A 14,014-nucleotide genomic window follows, 5' to 3' on the forward strand; every position below is an offset into this window, starting at 1 on the left:
GATATTAAGATTGTGAATATTATTTTCTTCATTATACTTTTCTAAATAGTCTAAGTTTTCTGTAATGACTATAAATTTTACAACTATAAAAAATAATACTTGGATAATTTTTTTAAAAGTTAGACTCAAGTAAGAAGACAACATATGCTTCAAAATGAGAAAAAAGAAAGTAATCAAAGAAGTAGGCAGTGCTGATAGTCACAGCCGACACTAGATTGGCCAGGGTCGCAAAGAACATACAGGACCGCAGAGGGAGGCTGAGAAACATGCACACTCAAGTACCTCTGCTGCTGCGACAGAAGCTGACACCAGCAACACAGCCACCTCACAGCAGGGAAGGGAGTCCTTCTCGCGAGAAGCGGCGGTGGCTTTTCAGGCAGAGAAGGAAGCAGCGGCAAAGACTCGGAGACAGAAACAGCTTCCGATATTCACAGAAATGCAGTTAGTTCAGCAAGACTAATGGTAGGGTGGATAGGCCATGGGGAAGAGAGAAACCTAGACAGCTCACAGAGGCCATCCTAAAGAAATTTGGTTTTTACCCGAGGATATCACTTAGAGTTTCAAAAAAGTGGTGATTTGATGCGTTTGTTAGAAAGGTCACTGCTGACTGTGGAGGGCTGACTCCAAGTAGGGAAGATGAAGACCAACAGAACATTCTTGTGTTGGTTTAGTTGAAGGATGATGAAAGTCCAAACAAGAGTGTTAGAACATTGGGACGCCTGGGTGGCTCAGTCGGGTGAGGGACCGACTCCTGATTTTGGCTCAAATCATGATCTCAGGCTCCTGAGATCCAGTCCCACGTTAGGCTCCACGCTCAGCGAAAGTCTGCTTGAGATTGTCTCTCTCCCTCTCCCCCTCACTAGCGCATGCTCTCTCTCCCTAAAATAATAATAACAATAACAATAATAAAGTGTTAGAACATTTATTTTTTCTGATCTCTGATTTACTTTGCAAAACTTTTTGTTCACTTTTACTAGAACTTACTGAACTAAACTGATGATGTGTACAGCTCATATTACAGTTATGGAAAACCTACTGGTATAATGTGACAAATATTTTCTCTATCAGCATAACTTCCAGGGACTGAGTTAACCTGCATTATAATAATCTCATTATTGTTATAATAATCAATTATATTGTTTATAATCAATGAATCAATGAATATAATCAATATAATTGATTATAATGTAAATGTACCATTGAAATGTACACAAATGTACACAAATGTACCATTGAATCTCATGAATTATCAAATTCATCCTTGTCATATAAAGTTTTGGTCTCAGGACCCCTTTATATTGTTAATATTATTGAGGACCCCAAAAAGCTTTTTTTAGGTGGGTTAAATTTATTGATATTTATGATAATAGAAATTATAGTAGAGAAATCATGAAAATATTTACAAATAACAATAACAAACCAATCACATGCTCAAAAATAATATTTTAAGTGAAAAATAATCATAGTTCTAAAAGAAAAAATCTGAGGGGTGTTATTTTATAAATTTGTAAATTTCTTTAATGTCTGGCTTAATGTCCAGATTCTTAAGTCAGCTTCTGCATTCAATCCATTATAATTTACATTTGGATGAAGAAAATCTAGCCTCACATAGATTTGTAGTTTGAAATTTTTAATAGCCTTTTTTTTTTAAAGATTTTATTTATTTGACAGAGAGAGAGATAGCGAGAGCAGGAACACAAGCGGGGGAGTGGGAGAGGGAGAAGCAGGCTCGCCGCGGAGTAGGGAGCCCGATGAGGGGTTCGATCCCAGGACCCTGGGATCATTACCTGAGCCGAAGGCAGATGCTTAACGACTGAGCCACCCAGGCACCCCAATAGCCTTTTCACATAAATATGAACAGTCTTCTTCGATAGTCTACAGAAACTAGACAACAGGAATCTGAAACCATTATCAATGAACTTGTACTTTGCTACACTAAAATCTATTGGTCTATCTTACACTTTGAATAGATCCATTATCCCTGTGTGATTTTGTATCAGTATTCATTGTTCATTTGTAAATGTATCCACTGACTGACTTATGCAGGTCTTTGAAATGTTGAAACATTTCATTATCCATCTGTTAACATCACTACTAATCGCATCAGAAAATCCTTTAAGTTTTGAGAAGCTGCTGGAGTTAAGATAGAAGTTTTCAAAAATTCTAATTTTCTCTTGAAAGCTCCAGTGCTGCCGTTGGTAACAAATATTCTCCGTTGTTTTTCCTGAAATGACAGGCTCACTTCATTTTCAAAAAATCATCTGCCAAATAGCCAAGTGTGAATGACCACAATTTGTCTGTCAGTCATTCTTTCAAGCAAAAACGATCTTTCATGGAAAAGCAGCCAGTTCCGTTTGTAACTCTAACAACGGCAGAGTGCGTTCCTTGGAGTCAACCACCCTCAGGCTTTGGAATGTGGTACATACTCTCTATGTGTATTTCCTCTTTCAGCACACAGAATATTATAACTGGCTTTTAATTTAGTGAATTTATTTATTTACCTGTTTTTACAGGGAGCTAATGGCAATGAAGAATACAATGACGACTAGCACAGTTTGGTGCCGCTGTATTGGTAAGTTTAAGGCTAAGGAGTTTTCATTGTTCTTGTATCCCGTAAGGGCAAATGTCAATATAGCGAACAAAGGAAAAATTCTTTTGTGTGATCATGAAAGTAGTTTCGACCTGATCGATTCCCTAAAAGCTTTCAAGGGAACTCAGAGGGGTCTGTGGACCACATTTTGGAGAATAACTGCTGAAATCATAATTGTTCCATTTTTTTGTATTATATTCTGTATGCATCAAAAGACTATGAACATATTGAGAATATGATTGTGGGAATATTTTTAGATAACCACAGAGTGTAAGGAGTGTTAGAAACGAAATGCAAAAACGGGCCCCTGGGTCGCCTAGTTGGTTAAGCATCCGACTCTTGATCTCAGCAAAATGCCTAAAAATGACAAGGAAAAAAAAAAGAGCGAAGGAGAGTAAAGGAGAATAAGATAAGGTTTGGCCCCAGAGGAGAGCGAGCTGGGATTCCATTCTTTGTGATTCCGTAGGGAGGTTTATGGAGCCCACCCTTGTGTTTTCTTTTTTCTTTGCTTACTGATGTCTATTTAAGTTCTTAATTATGTCCTAACTTCCTTTTTTGGAATGTCTTCAAAAAGTCAGTCTTGTCTTCATTCACACAGGTTGACCTATAAACCTCTAAACGCCTTAAATATTGGTGTGCAATCTTCCAGACTCCTCAAATCGCTGGAAACCTGAAATGCCAAGGCCTACTGAAATGATGGCATTCTAGACCTGAAACCAGTCTGTTGCCTCTTTGGTTTTGAACCAACACGGACATGCATAGCCCAAAATACCACTGGCCTTTTTAAATGGCGTATCACATTCCAGGGTAATAGGAAAACTGCTGCCTGGTAGCATTTGTCAAGTCTCAAAGTAACTCTTTCCAGGATTTTCAAATCCACTGAATTTCTTAGACTGAAATATTTCATGTGACAGAATTCTCTTAGCTTTTTCTCCCCTATGAATATATGATTGGAAATCCTGAACACTGGTTTCTTTTCTGTATTCAGTATTTCTCTTTGATTTAAAAATTATTAGTATTTGCTTAGAAATAATCAGGATATTGTCATCTAAGGCTTGCCATTAGCCATCTATTCCTCTTCACACAGATTTGCCTCACTCTACTCTCCACACGAAAAATTCCACATCTCCAAATGCAGCGTATACTAATGATGACCCTCCTGGCTTCCACCCTGTCCTCTGGCTCAATAGTACACATTGTTAATATATTCTTATTGTTCTATTTGATAATCTTATAAACTGATTTTGCCAATTTGATGAGTTTTATTGGAAGTAGTTTAAAAATTTATGTACAGGACGCTTGGGTGGCTCAGTCGGTTAAGCGTCTGCCTTCAGCTCAGGTCATGATCCCGGGGTCTGGGATAGAGCCCCACGTCAGGCCCCCTGCTCAGCGGGGAGTCTGCTTCTCCCTCTCCCTCTGGCCCTCCTACCCGTTCATTCATAATACTCTCTCTCTCTCTCTCAAATAAATCAATACAATCTTTAAAAAAAATTATGTACAAACTGCAAAAATATTTACAGGGGTTTTTTTGTCTGTTTTTGATGTTCTCAGTCTGAGGTCAGTTTCTACTAAAACAATCCATTGCACATAATAGGTGTGTCACAAATATAAGATGACTTTCCTGAAATGTTGCTGGATTCTAAAGGGAGAAGTTAGATTACCAAATTACACAATTTTTAGAACAACACTCCTTTGACATTTAAGGCTAACTTTATATTAGACCCCTTCCCAAAGCTCATCTGTTGTTACAAAATTTGCAGAATACTAATTTTATCATAGAGAGTTTGTTGGCTGATAAAATATTCAAACATTCAACTGTTAATTTAATAACTTTATATTGAGTTTACTATTTTGATACAGATCCAATAAGGATCTTTATGCAAAATAGATTTACCCAAGTGCATTTGAAAAATAATGTATGCTAACATTTTTTAAAATTTTATTATATTTAAGTAATCTCTATACCCAACCTGGGGCTCAAACTCACAATCCCAAGATCAAGAGTCTCACGCTCTACCAACTGAGCCAGCGAGGCTCCCCTGTATAGTAACTTTTATTCTGGGTTTTAAAGCAACACTTGCTTATTTTGGAGAACTTGTACAAAAAATACTTTGGCATATAAAATAAATTATAATAGTGATAATTTTGCTTGTATAGAGTAGGGGTCATTTTATCATCTTTATTCTTCTATACTTTTCCTTCTTACTTTATGTAATAAGCATGTATTACTTTTGTTATAAGAAAAATAAGATGTAATATTCTATTTTTTTAAAAAGAAAACTTGTAAAGAAGAAAATAAAAATCACCATCTCATAAACTGGAAATAACTATTACTTTCTTTCTGGTTTTTCTTTTTTTTAATTTTTTTTTTTAAGACTTTATTTATTTGACAGAGAGAGACACGGCAAGAAAGGGAACACAAGCAGGGGGAGTGGGAGAGGGAGAAGCAGGCTTGCTGCAGATCAGGGAGCCCGATGAGGGGCTCCATCCCAGGACCCTGGGATCATGACCTGAGCCGAAGGCAGACGCCTAATGACTGAGCCACCCAGGCGCCCCCTGGTTTTTCTTGTCCTAAGTAAAAACACTGTTGCTTCTTGTTTTTCATTCCTGAGATCATACTAGATACATGTATGGTATTTCTTATGTACCCATTATACCTTGGGTGCAGAGAAGTAAACATTCCTGAAACATTGCGTTTAATGGCGCTATAAAAAAATCTCAGTATTTGTAAGGACCGTGGTTAATTTAACCATTTTTCTAACTTTGTATATGTAGACTGTTTTCAATTTTGTTTGGATGGAATTACTCTTCCTAAACAGGGAATAGTTTGGTAGGGCTGTCAGTGGAAGGGCGCAGTTCACCCTTAACTAAGGGGATCAGATTTATAATCTAAACTTGACCAACCAGAGGCTCACTTCCTGGAATTTTAATTTCTAATCCAAGTGGCAAGAAAGAAAGAAAGAAAGGAAGGAAGGAAGAGAGAAAAGAAAAAAAAAAAAGCCTAAGGTAGTCAAATGAATTCATCCTAGGAGTTAACAGCACCTTGCAAAAACCACCAGAAAAGTCCACCAGAACCACCAGAAAGTCCCAAGTAAGGGCTAACCGACCACCATGGCCTTCCTTACTCTTGTCATTTCCAGTCTAGATTTCAACTACTCCTCAATTCCTTTCTAAGGTATTAGAAACTTTTAGTATGTACTAAAGTACATACTTTAGTATGTAGTAAGTAGTAAAGTTAGTATGTTCTAACTTTCTAAGGTATTACTTTTATATTTAAATTAATCTCAGTCTCAGTTGCTTATTTGAACCACTTTGAAATGAATTATTTATAAATTCTTCATGGATTCCTAATTTTTATATCTTTTTATGTCACTTTTCTCATTGAAACAAGTAAGAGCCTGAGCTAAGTAAACTTCTCATAGATTATGAGTACAAACATGACATTACAGGCACACAAGTGTGATCAATGCCACCACTCTTTTGCTTCTGCCCACTTTGCTATTCATCACCCCCCTTGAAACAGAAACCTAATTAACTGCCTTTATTGGACTGTTAACACATATACAGACAACTCCTCATTATCCAGTGGGAGAAACTTATGAATAATGAAAACTCACCATTAGTATAACAACAATAATTTTATCAACAACAAAAAGTGACTGATCAGTTTCTATCTTCTTTGCTCATTATTTTAGTAGTCATGAGTGTACCTAAGACAACTGCTATGGGCTGAATTGTGTCCCCCTCAAAAATTCATTGTCAAAGTCCTAACCCCTCGAACCTCAGAATGTGACTGTATTTGGAGACAGGGCCTTTAATGAGGTGACTAAGTTAAGATGAGGTTGTGAGGGTGGTCTCTATTACAATATGACTGGTGTCCTTATAAGAAGAGGAAATTTGGACACAAAAAGAGATGCTAGAAAAGCATACACAGAAAGAAAAAACCATGTGGGGACACGGAGAAGGCTGCCATTGGCAAGTCAGTAAGAGAGGACTCAGAAAAAAACCAAACCTGAGAAGCAGCTTGATCTTGCATTCCCAGCTTCCAAAATTTGTTTCTCATAGAAACAAATTTCTGTAGTTCAGTCTGTGGTATCTTGTTATGGCAGCCCTAGCAAACCAATACAACAAGCAACCCTCCTTGAATGGTACTCCTCTATTTCAAGTTCAACGATTTCCCCCAGTGGTTTCATGAATATGAAACAAAAACAGACGAGAAACATATAAAGAACATGGATAATGTTTGCATAAGTTGGGGCTACTAGTAATCTTTCTGCAAAAACATTAGCTCGTTACTCATTATCTTGTTAAATTTCCAGTGGAGTCACAAATGAATATGCTTTCAGTTATGAGAAAAATTTGACATGAAGTTAGGTTATAAAAGTGTTTAACCATTTCAGGTATGTGGGCCAATTTTCTTATACTTAAAGTTATATGGATTCTCAAAAAAGGAGAATCTCACTGCTCTTTTCTTAAAGAAAAAAGGCAGCCATAGCACCAGGATGTATAATAATTGGTGCTAAGAACATAGATGCCTGCCACATACAGCATGACCAACAAGAGTAACATGATGATTCATTGGGGAAACAATAGTCTTTCCAACAATCTGAAGCCAAACCCTTGGGTCCCGGACCTGTTTTGAAAGCATAAACCAAACTACAGTTGTATTAGTTGCAGTATTAACTTAGCCCTGCGTTCTGTTTTGTTTCCTACTTAATTATGTTTTGTGCACCTCTTAACCTCATGTATGATCACTCATTAACCTTGCCTTTTTACCCCTATTCCCTGTGTACCCGTTGGTTGTGGAAACCTAATGGGTACCGGAGGGTAGTGTTTGTCTGGAAATTATCTGATGTACCTGATCAGACCAGGTCCCAAATGGCACCTCATTGTCTGGAAGAATGCTTACCTCCAGACTGTTTCAAGCCCTCCCCTGCCTCAAGGTTTCAAGAGATGCCTCACCTCCCTCACATGTATTCATCTTCTTCCCCAAACATATAGAAGCTGTCCCTAGGCTCAACAGGGCAAGGCAATTTTGGGAATGATCTGCCTTCTCATCGATTTCCCCTTCTGATAATAAAGCTTTCTTTGCTTCAAAACCCATGTCTTAGACATTGGCCTACTGTGTATCAGGTGCATGGACAAGCTCAAGTTCTGTAAGGAACTTGTGCTGGGACAAGGGATATCAACATGCACAAGAATGAAGTTGGATCCCTGCCTCACATTATTTACAAAGATTGACTCAAAATGAATCACAGACATAAATGTAAAAGCTAAAACTATAAATAGAATAGGAAAAAAAAGGAATAAATTGTCATGACCTCGGCTTAGGTGATGGTTTCATATATACGACATCAAAAGCACAAATGACAAAAGAAAAAATTAAAGCCAAAAACTATAGATGCTTTCATCACAGTTCAAGTTAAGGTTGTGGGCAGAACACCAAAGGAGGAAGAGGCCCTAAGAGAAGGAGAGGATTTTTGCCACTTACAGAGTTAAAAGCAAGGTTCCTTCTAAGAAGGGAATTTCCCACCTGCTAGAGAGAAATTACAATGTTTGCAGGTAACTGAGAGGGAGTGGGAGCAAACAGCTAGGAGATATAAAAAGATAAACCATTAGAATGTGAATTCCGAAGGAATAAAAACATAACAAAACATTTAATATAGATAAAAATGAAAGCTGTTTATATTTTCCCGTATTATTTTGAGATCCCGTTAATTCATTTGCAAAAAAAGATTTGTTCAAACACTTCTGAGCGTCTACTGTGTCCTAAGGAACCTGGGGGATGACAGACGGGTTTCCATCCTTACCATCAGCCCACACCTCCCAAATTTAGCCATTTCAGGGGAAAGTGCTGAAGTGTAAAGCAAGATGGACTGGTTGCTTGGGGCGTTGTTGCTTTTTGGGGTTTTTGTTTGTTTGTTTGTTTTTTAATTTTAACTGATTATTTGCAGACATCTAGCCAAAAATCACAATCAGATTTTTTTCATCAAGTAGCGCCGTTTAAACATTTTTTGAGCCAATTTCACTGCATTCTAGGAAACAGAATTTTTCACAGAACTTTATAAATTGTTAAAATTTTTTGGTGTGTAAAAATGAGTGGTTTAGGTTTATATTGTTGGTTTTTTGTTTTTTGTTTTTTACCAGTAATTTGTTACCATTAAATATGCGACTTAAATTTACTTGACATTGTTCCTTGGTTTGTTTTTATAAATGCCAGGGACAATGACAGCCCTAAGCACACTGCCAGGGCCCCCCAGATCTGGCTGGTCACCTGTGTGGCTCCAGGTCCTTCCATTTCTTCTCCTCTCAGGATTACTAACAAGGCGGGTACCACCCCTTACACCTGTGAGACACTGTGCCCTTGGGGACCTTTGTGTTCTCTCTCTTCCCTCTGGCCTGAATGCTCTTCTCTCGCCTCATTCAGGTAAAAATCGCTTTCTGCATCTCTTTTGCTATCTCTCTGCATGCCCCCCTCATCCTCAGCATTGCCTTACCCTACTTTATTTTTCCTCAAAGAACATATATTCTCTGCTATTTCCTTACACACTGATAAGTCTACCAACTCCATCACTAGACTGAAAGCACCATGTGGGCAGGGATTTTGTCTAATTCACCATAGTCCTGTACCTAGTATAGGAACTGTCCTATACTATAGGAGGACACATTTTTTTTCCCCCAATGAATGAGTATAGTATATTTAGGAAATCATTCTAAATCAAAGTATATGAAATTTCAGATGAATTAACATGGGGAACAAAGGCAAAAGAATCTTTACAATTTACAGCCCATTGACAGGTCCTTGGGACAGGCAGAGTGATTTTCCTCTAGGAACTCAACTGCCTATGTCAAGTCTTCCCTAAGGGCAAAAGGCAATCTTAGTTTAACATCAACCCACCTCCAGGATCCTCGGAGGCTCCTTTAACATATAAGAATTCCTTTGGAAACTCTATCTCGACCCCCCAAGATATATGTTAGCAATCATCCTCCAAGCATTTGGACCACTGATACACATCTGAAGGGTCTCATGACTGAGGCTTTACTAGACAGCAGTAAATGACCTTTTCCCAACAACAGCTAGTCCCTCACGGTCCTGGAAACCTTGCTTCCAAATTCCTTAGAGACTTACGCTATCCCTAACCCCCTCCCAACTTGAAGTATATAATCAGCCACTCCTCATGACCCCAGTACAGCTCCTTCTGCCCACAGGTCCTGTCTGCGTGCTTTAATAAAACCACCTTTTTGCACCAAAGTCGCCTCAAGAATTCTTTCTTGCCCGTTGGCTCTAAACCCCAGCGTTTCCACATCAGAACTGCAGCCGCCATATACAGGCTGCACTACCTGAGTCCTGGTTATCTGGGCTAGATCCTAGCTCTACCATCACAGGAGTGATCGGGCACGGTTGAAAGCACAGACTCTGCAGCCAGCCTGTCTGGGTTTGTCTGGGCTCTGCACTTGTTCTCTCACCAAGGGAAAGTTAACCTCATTAGGCCTTGGTTTCCTTATCCATAAAGTGTTGATTAATAATAGCGCCTACCTCATAGATTAAGTGGCAAAATATCTGTAAAGGTCTGCTCAGAACAGTGGCTGGGATGGAGTAAATGCTATGCATCTTTGCTAAATAAAAGAGTTAATAAATGGGAATCTAGGAACAGGGACAAGAGAAAAAGTTGGAAAAGCAAGTTTGGGCAAATTTGGTTTGATTTTTTTTTTCTGACCACAGTTGCTTGGAGAACAAATCCCTTCCCCACCCCTACGTTTCACTGGTATAATCTAAACAGAGATGTGAAACATGCTGAATTGACTAATCAGAATTTCAAAGGGTAGTGATTACCTCACAAATCACAGCCCCATTGACCCAAAGATGAAAACTGCAAAAGCATCAATAGCTCATTCTCAGTCCCTCTTCACCCTCCCCTGTAATCTCCTTCTCCTCCCCTCCCCCTTCCAAGGTAGCTGTTTACCTGGCAGGAAGTGATGGGTTTGGCCTATAATACCCTGTACCGGCAGGCCCCCAGGCTAAATTTTGAAGGGGTGCTTTCAAATGTCAGAGTCATACCAGTATAATCCCAGGAGGACTGCCAGGTCTGTGAAGTCCTAGGGGTAACTCCAAACAAGCCCCAGATTTCCCCCTTCCTTTTCTGCAACGCCCAGAGAAGGTGCTCTTGTGTTTTCTCTGAGTCTCTGGGTTCCCTGACAGTGCTCTCTATGCAAGGAATTAGAATATTTCTTACTGGACTCCTCTAGGAGATTCTGGAGTTTTCATTCCCTATGTTGGTGGCAATAAGGTTTACTTATGGGTCTCTGGTCTTTCCCTTTGTCCCTGGCATTTCTAGTTGCTAATGGAGAATCCTGGCTGAGGTCCCCAGTGCCTTCTTGGATACTGTATAATTAATTAGGGCTCCAGTTGTGCCTTCCCTTTCCCTCCCATGGACGGAGAAACCCTTTCCACCATGCCTTAAAGGAAAATTGCTCTAATAAATGAGTCTCCCAGGTACCAAATTTCCCAGCAAGAAGGGGCCATGTAAACAGAGACTATTAGTACTGGCGGCAAATCCAATGTATTAATTACTTTTATTAGTAGGAGCATTCCGGATATGTTGGCTACCTAAAAAAAAAAAAAAAAAAAAAAAATTGAAAAAACAGACCAACAACGTGAAGAGGGAAGAAAAAAAAAAGCCATACAAAGAAGTTGCAGTGAGTTTTATGAAAACGAATTGCATTGCTGGGTTCGTGTGATATAACCAGCCAGTGTTCTCTGTCCTAGTGGTTTATAATGTTACCTCACCCTCTCCACGAAATTGTTTTCCCGTAAATCTCTGTGGCCATCCATTCCTGTCTACACATTATGTTCCTAAAATAGACACCATCTAAAAATCTCTTCAAGGAGCTTTGTGGAGGAAGGCCTAAATGGCAACAGTGCTCCTAGAAGAGGGGTGCAGTGGTTTCCTAGCAATTACAAGGGCAACAGCCACAAAGGAGAGCTTTAAAGGAGTTTTTCACCATAGTTACTCTTCTTCCAAAATGCCCAGCTGAGGGGAAAGAGAAGTGTCAGGCGTCCAGCGAACGTGCCCAAGCCCCGAGCTGCATCACCCTGGAGTGCCGGGTCTCGCAGCAAATAGGAAAGGTAAGCTACCCACTGCTCCGGACAGGAGAAACTCAAGCCGGAATCACCAGCCTCAGCATGGAATTTTCCTATTTCTGTTTGGCATCATCCTCTTGGGATGCTTTAAAGGGCTTTATGGAGACCTCTGTCCTGTTACTACACTAGCGCATCAGAAACACCATGTGAACCTGTAAATCCATAGGAAAAGAAAGCACACACATTTTATAAGTGTGAGAGCAACAGTGCCAGCAGTTCGCAAGTTTGCTATTGCATCTCAGAAAATATTTAGTCACACGCACAGACAGAGCATTCCCCTGCTTTGGCTTGACTCGGTTCTCAAGACACGTGAAAAAGCACCTACCACCACTCTATTTGGACCAATTTGTTAAAGAGGAGTGACGCTTCTCAGCGAGTAACTGAAGAGAACAAAAAGCAATATGAGAAGTAAACGTGGGGGGTGGTCTTGAAACACATACCTCAAACAGGTAGGAGAGCGGGAATCCATGATAACAAAGATGTTTGAAAAGCCTCCCGTCCACCCGGAAACCTTTCTTGAGCACTTTGGAAAAGCCAGCTGGTTCACCCTGGGAACCGAACAGCATCTGCAATATCACTGCTGATCATGACCTCTGTCTAATTAAAAGTAACTCGATGTTTCCTGCTAGGCATTCCACAGAAGAAGGGACTCTCTCCCACTTCCCTCAAGCTCCTTTTGTGGCGTGGTTCGATCGGAGTTAGGGGGAATGCATCATTGTTCCCTTCTTGTCCAAGGCAGGAGGCATTTCTCCTCCAAAGCCCAGCCTCTGCCCGAGGAGGCTGAACACCCCTGCAGTGCTGAGCTCCAGCATAGCCCTGCTACCTCCTTCCTTCCTGTGGGGTTAACACTGAGATCTAATTTTTGCTCCATCCTTAGGAACAATATGACCTCTATTCACAGCTAGCTAGTCCAGTTCTAAAGCACGGGTGAAGGAGGGGGCTTCAAAAGGAGACCTTGAATAGGATGAAGGCAAGCAAAGGCAAGAAGAACTGGCCAGGTTCCAAGCTATTTCAGGCCAAAGAATCCCATCTTGTATCAAGATGCTGACTGCAAAACAAACCTGATTTCAGTTCGTGGAAGGTGGAGAGAGGAGGGGGAGGGGAAGGGGAGGAGAAGGGGAGGAGAAGAGAGGGAGGAGGGGGACCATGGGTCCGAATTCACATACAAAAATGGACTTCCTGCTCAGCTCCAACTGTATATCCACGGGCTTTTTTTCCGCAGGAATAACGGGGGAATGAATATGACTAAGATCACAACGAAACAACCAGACGGCTTACCTGATAAAAAGGAAAATTACCCATCTGCAATGAGGAACAGCATCTCCCAAAGACAAGATGGTAACAACGTGCCTTCAGTTGCAATTGTTCAGATTCCTTTTGCAAAAGGTGACCAAGTATTTACAAGGGCTGCAGTCTCACTGAGGCAGCACACACATACACGAACACACACACACACACACACACACACACACATGCACCACAGACCTCTGCAGTATCCTCTCGGCTTCATCCTCGCCTCACTCTATGGTACCTAATACAAATCAGCAAATAGCTTGTTTAAAAAAAAAAAAAAAAAAAGTGGAGGGAGCACCTTATATTACATCGCCATCTAGTGGCCAAACACTGAATATTTTCTCACCAGCCTGATTTATGTGTTCTTTCTCAACCTCTTCTCCGTTTCCTTCTTTCCCTTTTTCCCTATGGCTCTCTCACTCTTGCTTCCTCTTGTTTCTCCTTCATTTCCAATTGCTTTATCATATCAAACCCCTAAAGACTCAAAGATGAGAAAGTTTAAAAGTAAATATAGCTATCTTCAAGCATAGCAAATATCTTGTGTTGCTTTTGCGTTTTTCTTTAAGTGTCACTTTATTCTATGAATCTTTGTTATCTTTACAAATTATATAATTTGTGAAAAAAGCATTGTCTTCTTCTTCCACCAGGAGAGAATTGGGTGGCCCTTTATTGCTTGTCTATGGCTTTCCTTTGAAGGTCTACTTGAAATTTTTCTCATTTTTAAGGTTGTGTTCAGTAGGAGGTTCTGCATTATAGTGAACAGCTCAGTGTGAGAAGATGCAAGTTTTACTTCATTTTCAACACCTGTGAGCATGTGCCTTTAAGCAAGTCATGAGCTCTTCCATGAAAACTTACATTTTGTCATCCTTATCTATATTTAGATGTTAAACAAGATTATCTTCCACTCTACATGTCTAGTTTTATTATACTTTACCACAATATGTTTCCTCATCTTGCAGATTTGACCATGTTTTGGTAAGCAAATAGAT

The 14,014-nt window shown here is 39.8% G+C and overlaps 1 protein-coding gene across 9 annotated transcripts in view; it reads right to left on the bottom strand.

Moving 5' to 3' along the window:
• LOC113920606 (sodium channel protein type 1 subunit alpha) overlaps positions 1-14,014 on the bottom strand; it is a 143,980-nt gene that overhangs the window by 107,595 nt on the left and 22,371 nt on the right. For 5 of the 9 annotated variants that reach the window (XM_035726821.1, XM_035726820.1, XM_035726819.1 and 2 more), the window contains exon 1: positions 13,011-13,241. The exons of 1 other annotated variant lie outside the window; for it this stretch is intronic. The gene's annotated coding sequence lies outside the window, so the exon portion shown is untranslated. Of the gene's footprint in view, positions 1-12,172; positions 12,281-13,010; positions 13,288-14,014 lie in introns of those variants that run through there. 3 more of the 9 variants (XM_035726816.1, XM_035726814.1, XM_035726817.1) reach the window with 3 other exon arrangements.

This window comes from Zalophus californianus, chromosome 3 (assembly GCF_009762305.2).
Source record: "Zalophus californianus isolate mZalCal1 chromosome 3, mZalCal1.pri.v2, whole genome shotgun sequence".
Taxonomy (NCBI): Eukaryota; Metazoa; Chordata; class Mammalia; order Carnivora; family Otariidae; genus Zalophus; species Zalophus californianus.